This window comes from Hyla sarda, chromosome 1, assembly GCF_029499605.1.
Source record: "Hyla sarda isolate aHylSar1 chromosome 1, aHylSar1.hap1, whole genome shotgun sequence".
NCBI lineage: Eukaryota > Metazoa > Chordata > Amphibia > Anura > Hylidae > Hyla > Hyla sarda.
The window spans coordinates 347,643,178-347,650,080 of record NC_079189.1 but is presented as its reverse complement, the minus strand read 5'-3'; the positions used below and the strand labels follow the sequence as shown (position 1 = coordinate 347,650,080).

Genomic DNA, 6,903 nt, shown 5'->3' with positions numbered 1-6,903 from the left:
GAATCGCTGTTGGAACGAAGGTCAGCAGCCACGGTGTCCTTTCCAGATGGCCAAGGTCAGCTGGATAATGCAAGGGAGATCGTGGGTAAGTCCAATAAGAAGAGAGGACTTCCCGACTGGCGGTTCTCCTCCCAGGAAAATTGTGGAAACAGCAGCCCCCAGTGTAGAAAATGGTCATTTACTGATGCAACATAAAAGTTTCAAGCCAGCACTGGACTCTTCATCAGGTGTGATACAAGGATACACAAACACAGTTTAAAAGCCCCAGAGGTCACAGTAAAAAATGAAAATTTGCATAAATCAAAAACAATATAAAATAGACATTGCCATTATAATTTAAAGAATAATTATGTATTATTTAGAAATCACCCTATTGAAAGGAAGATAATGGAACTGTATGTTTAAATTGTTAGGCAGCGCTGATGTCACCTTACTCGCTGCCCACGGCTTGCAGCGAGTTATGAATGAGTTTGAGATTGAGGCTGGGTAAAAAGACCATAGTGGAAGTGCGGTCCTGATTATAAAGTTGTGATCCCACTGTTATAGATGCGATATTGTAGTTTAATGGGAGGCTTAGAGCACATGAACAGTAACATGAGCAACTTTGTGAGCAGGACCGCACTTCCACTATGGTCTGTTTACCCAGCCTTGATCTCAAACTCATTCATAACTCGCTGCAAGCCGTGGGCAGTGAGTAAGGTGACATCAGCGCTGCCTAACATTTTAAACATACAGTTCCATTGCCTTCCTTTCAATAGGGTGATTTCTAAATAATACATAATTATTCTTTAAATTATAATGGCAACGTCTATTTTATATTGTTTTAGATTTATGCACATTTTCATTTGTTACTGTGACCTATGACCCGGATGAAGTTTGCCTCCTGGTGCTTTTAAACTGTGTTTGTGTATCCTTGTATCACACCTGATGAAGAGTCCGGTGCGGGCTCGAAACTTTTATGTTGTATCAATAAATGACCATTTTCTACACTGTGGGCTGCTGTTTCCACAATTTTTCTGGGAGGAGAACCGCCAGTCGGGATCAATTAGTATGTTAACCCTCCAAAGTGTGACTTTTCGAGCCTAAGAAGCACAGAGCCGAGCAGCGCCAGAGGAACAGGATGCCAATACCGGAGCAACGGGGGAACGGTGGAAGGTGAGTTAAAGTTTGTTTTTTTAGTTTTTGCAGCCCAGGCACAGGGGAACTTAAAAGATTTCTGCCGCATTTCTCCTTTAAAGTGAATAAGGGCAAAGTTGTAAGATCACACACATCGTAAGGACAGGAGTGGTGCTATTTTTTGGAAGAAATTAGCTCTGATTTTATATTCCTGAATAACTCCTTTAATATAAAATGTTAATACAAAGTTTGTTACACTGTCCTGACTTACCTAAAGAAATATTTGGTTTTCTCCTTGCCATCGCTCTGTTGCTGAATGGCATGCATGCTTTGGCTTTCAGTGCACAACAAATGTTCCAGCCTATAACTATTGATCTATAAACAGACAAAAAAGAGTGCTCCATAGCATAAAACAGCAATGCTGGGTGAATCGCTGAATGTACGGTAACTGGCACTCACCTCATTCTGGATATATAAGTTGGGTGCGTTGTTCCCTTAGGGCTTAAATGAGACAATAGAACATATAAAATAAAAATAAAAATTCTTGTCTCTCTTAATACATTTGAGTATATATGGATATACGGTACATGCTTTTTGTATCTCTATAGAAATATGTGACTGTATAATAGTAACCCCTTGTGCACCTGTTCCCCCCCCCCCCCTGTTATGTCTTATGAAGCAGCAGTTCATGCTTTGAAACATACATTGTATGCTGGTCCAAATAAACTTCCTTGCTATCAACCTGGTTGTCGGTCCCTCCAGCGCCGGATGATCCTGAGTTTCTGTTCTGATGCATTCCCCTGATCGATAAAACATTTGATGGCCTATTCATACGCTATTTCTGCCCCCTAAGTGCTGCCTGACCTCCACTTACTATTCGTAGAACATTTGTCCGACAACAATTCCTACCTGTCACCTAACACTACTTTCACATACTTATGCACCCTAATTCCTTGTGGGAAAGTCCACATTCCCTTGTGAAATTTAAAAAGGGCCTATCACCTCCTGGGAACGCTTATCATTAAGTGGAGAATAACGTATAAAACTTTTCTCAAATATATTGAGCAGATGTGTCCCAGTCTAGCATCCTAGAAAGTATATCATAGCCAGTGATTTCATTGGCTAGAACATGCTTACAATACTTTTGTTGGCTTAGTTCACATTAGTTATGATTAAGAACATATAATATTCGAAAGATGTCGACGGGATGCCTAGCTGCAGATAACATTTGGTTTGTTTAAATAAAGGATTACTGGTTTTAATATATCAAGAGGGCATTGGACTGACTTGTACTTTGTAAAGTCCTTCACACCTTGGCAGTCATCCAAGCTACATATCTGTGCACCCCCAATAATACAACAACCATGTTACAGATTTTGGAATAAAAATTTCAGGGGAGGTGACTTCTACACATATCTACAATTTATGTCTGAGTCCTCAGACTTAATGTATACTACATCAAGATTGGATGCATCAATAAATGGGTTCTCAAGCACTGGGATGTCTAGACTATACATTGACCAATAACTAACTGCTGGTTATTATTTTGGTTTAATTTTCCAAGCAGGAAAACATTAACTGTTCTTTTTACTTGTTAAATCATATTTTTAGTCACATTTAACAAAAGTATGAGCAAATATGAAGGGCACTGTGTCTTATCATTTGACAAGGTAAGGGAATTTTTATGTTGTTGAAGGTAACAAAATCTCACTTACACAAGAGTTACATGTATTTAAAAACAGTTTTCCTTCACAATGCATATTTAAAAGCTGGACTGAAGGGAATTGGTTTTCCATTTAATGTGAAAGAGTTTACATCCAAAAAAATATATGAGACTAATGAAAGGTAGAGAAAAGGCTTCCCGATTGTAATTGCTGCTTTTGTAGCCCTGAATATCAGCTATAATCCTTCAATATGGACACTAAATATTACAACCCTATCATATTGCACAAAAAGATAATTTTGTGTGAAATGAGCTGACAGAGTTAGAAATTTAACATTGACTAATAATATCTCTCTCTAGAGAGGAAGTATTATTCTACCGTAAATCTCGGCGCAGCAACAGATAATCCATTGGCAAATGTTTTATTACTTTACATATGTTCTAACTTTGCTTTTAGAAGTTTAATAAAGAACTAATAAAGAAAAAGATATAGAAAGAAACATTGCACCCTAGGCAAACAGAAAAATTAAAGGGGTACACCGACCCTAAGACATTTTATCCCCTATCCAAAGTACAGGGGATAAGATGCCTGATCGCGGCGGTCCCGCCGCTGGGGACCCCCGCAATCTTTCATGCAGCACCCCGTTATCATCAGCGAACAGGCTGTATTGTGACATCACGACTCCGCGCCCGTGTGACGTCATGCTCTTCCCCCTCAATGCAAGCCTTCTGGGATGGGCGTGGTGGCTGTCACACCCTGTCCCATAGGCTTTCATTGAGGAGGCGGAGTGTGATGTCACATGGGGCGGAGCCGTGATGTCACAATACTCCAGCCCCATGATCGTGATTCATCAGGCCCCCATGATCAAGCATCTTATCCCTTATCCTTTGGATAGGGGATATGAGGTCTTAGGGCCGAAGTACCCCTTTAAGTTAGGCTGTTAGCACATGGATGCAAAAAAGAGTAATGTAGGTCGGTTCAAAAGCGTCTTTAAATGAACCCATACTTTACCATTCAGAACTTCTTCCTTCAGAAATTAAAGAGGATCTATAGTCAGTTAAAAAAAATGTAGTCAAATCACCTTGTAACCTCAGTTTACTGAATGCCAATGGTGTAACTTTAGCTGGAATTACTAGCATTGACCTTGGTTTGCTTAAGCCCCCACTGCCTCTCCCTCTGTCTATTAATGCTCTCCTGGTTCGCCATTGCTTTACCTGGTTTGTACATTGGATTTCCTTTTTGGCTCTTATATATTTTGATCTCATCTTGTTTTTCACTTGCCTCTCAGCTCCACCAGTTTTCAGCTACTCTGTAGACACCTGTGGATATGTAGCAGTAAAGTCCAGATTCATGTACAGGGGTTAAAATATTTTCAACAGTATTCTTAAAGGGGTATTCCGGCTTTAGACATTGTATCCCCTATCCAAAGGATAGGGATAAGATATCTGATCGCAGGGGGCCTGCCACTGGGACTCTCTGCGATCTCCATGCAGCACCTGCATTATGTCCGGAGCTGCATCTCCAGGCTCAGAAACCAGAAGTTTTAGTGGTGCCCCCTCACATAGACGTGAAGGGAGGGGGCGTGACATCACGAGGGCAGCATTACGACACGTCTCCAGTACCAAAAACTTCTGGTTTCAGATCCTGGAGATGCAGCTCCACACATAATACGGGTGCTGCCTGTGATCAGACATCTTATCCCCTATCTTTTGGATAGGGGATAAAATGTCTAAAGCCAGAATACCCCTTTAAGATACTCAACGTGGCTAAAGCTAAGACTGACTGTAGAAGCCCAATTCCTTATCAGGCTATTCAACTCATTACAGTTGGGAAGAAGTGTAACAGAACATTTAAAGAAGAAATCATATATAGGTATTGGGAATACACTAACTAACTGAAAAATGACTACCAGAATACCCTAAATTTTTACTCTTAATAGATAATCCTTAAAATATAATAATCATCAGTATCAATAAACTTCACAATATGTTAATTCAATTTAATTCATGATGATAGCGACAAACATCAATAGGACGCATATAGATGTATCAAACAGATACCATAGTAGAATATATGTATGTATAAATGTTACAAGCAATTATTAAAGATAGAGAAATGCAATTAAAAACATAATAGGAGATGGTCACTTACAGTACATGTCAGATGAGAATTGAGGAGATAATTCCAAAAAGTATGAGACTCTGGTGGAGAGACACTGATATGAAGAAAAAAATAAGGTTGAAACCAAATAACATACAATCGCCTCATTAAGTTATAGAGACTAGAGATGAGTGAATTTTTGAAAAATTTGATTCGGCCGATTCGCCGAATAAAAATAAATCGATTCAATCCATATAAATTCTTGCCAAATTTTTATTAGTAATGTATTTTAATAATGTGTTTAATAAAGTGTGTGTGTGTGTTTCACTTTTTATCTCTATTTTTTTTTTTTACTACTACTCCCAGCAGGGAACAGACTGTTCCATGATGGGAGTAGTAGTACCTGTGCTAATAGACAGATACCCCCAGGTGTCACTCCTGACACCTGCTGTGATTGTCCTGTATAATGTATAGATGTGGGCGGCTTTCTCACATCTAGATAGGATGATCGCACCAGGTGTCAGGAGTTACACCCGCTGTGATCTGTCCTCAACTGCAGGTACTATTGCTCTCAACATGGAGCACACTCTGCTCCATGCTGGGAGCTGTAGTACCTGCATTAATAGACAGATCACAGCTGGTGTCACTTTTGAAATCCCGATGCAATCGAACTGTATAATGTATTGAGCAGCCCGCTCTTCTCTGGTCCAACTGTAGTACGAGTATATGCCGTATATATACCTATTATTCATATTTCCTGCAGAGAGCTGTGATTGGCTGGAACCATCTGGCCAATTATGAATATGAATAAGTGATGTGAATCCTATTCACATCACTGGCCAGCCAGAGTATAGTGCAGTGATGCGCGCGCAGGAGAAAGCCGCTCCATCTATGCAATAGAAAGTACAATGACATTGGGTGTCAGGAGTGACACCCGGGGCGATATGTCTATTAGTAGAGGTACTACATCTCCCATCATGGAGCAGTCTGTTCCTTGCTGGGAGTAGTAGTACTACCTAAAAATTTAAAAAATAGATTGAAAAGAATGAAACACACATACACACACTTTATTTAACACAATATTAAAATACTGAGATAAAGAAACAGCCTCCGGCACAGCCGCCACCGCTCCAAATGTCAAGCAGACACTGTAACACGGGGACCATCCGCAAAATTACACTGGGGTGCTCAATCCAGAAGGTGCAGCAAGATATGACAATCGTATAGAAAAAGATGGCACTCACCATGTTTGAAATTACTGTGATTTATTCGTGAACCGGCAGGATACAACAGATCAGGAGAGAGGAACACCAGGTGAGCAATAGCTATTTAGCGCACAAGCGCACTTCTTAAGGCTTGAAGAAGTGCGCTTGCGCATGAAATAGCTATTGCTCACCTGGTGTCCCTCTCTCCCGATCTGTTGTATCCTGCCAGTTTACAAATAAATCACCGTAATTTCAAACGTGGTGAGTGCCATCTTTTTCTATACGATTACAATATTAAAATAAATTACTAATAAAAAATGTGATAAATGAATTATAAAAAATTATAAAATGTTTACATTTAAATGGCCCCTTTCTACATTTTTTTTTATTGTCGGCTGCATTTTTAGGTCCCTGTCCGCCCACATAAATTGATTCCTGTTTAAAAATTAACATTAACATTCATATATATTTATTTTTTGTCTTTCAATTTCCGGGAGCGAGCAGGGACCAGAAAATTCAGTGCTCAATATTAAAAATGAGTACATTTCATATATTTTTTTTCTAGTTTTCACTCTAAATCGTAATTGTTTTTATTTTCACTTTACTTTTTTAGCCCCATTTATTTATTTTTTCTGGCATTTAGATGTGCAGCCATGAATAATTGCGGGGGTTAGAGATGAGCCGAGGACAGGGACATCAGTAATATGTATAATACAGTAGGTAAAAAAAAGTTTCCCTAATTTACCAAAAATCCATAAATTTACAGAGGTCTTCTATCAGAAATGAAAGATACGTCAAATTGTATGGAGGCAGATGGC

General features: G+C 39.4%; 1 long non-coding RNA gene across 1 annotated transcript; it reads right to left on the bottom strand.

Moving 5' to 3' along the window:
• Positions 1-1,024: 1,024 nt before the first annotated feature.
• LOC130307304 (uncharacterized) lies at positions 1,025-4,998 on the bottom strand. The gene is made up of 5 exons (XR_008856499.1): positions 4,932-4,998; positions 3,995-4,099; positions 1,576-1,617; positions 1,388-1,491; positions 1,025-1,230 (listed from the first exon to the last, which is right to left on the bottom strand). It is a non-coding gene; the product is annotated as an uncharacterized LOC130307304 (long non-coding RNA).
• Between the last annotated feature and the right edge of the window lie 1,905 nt (positions 4,999-6,903).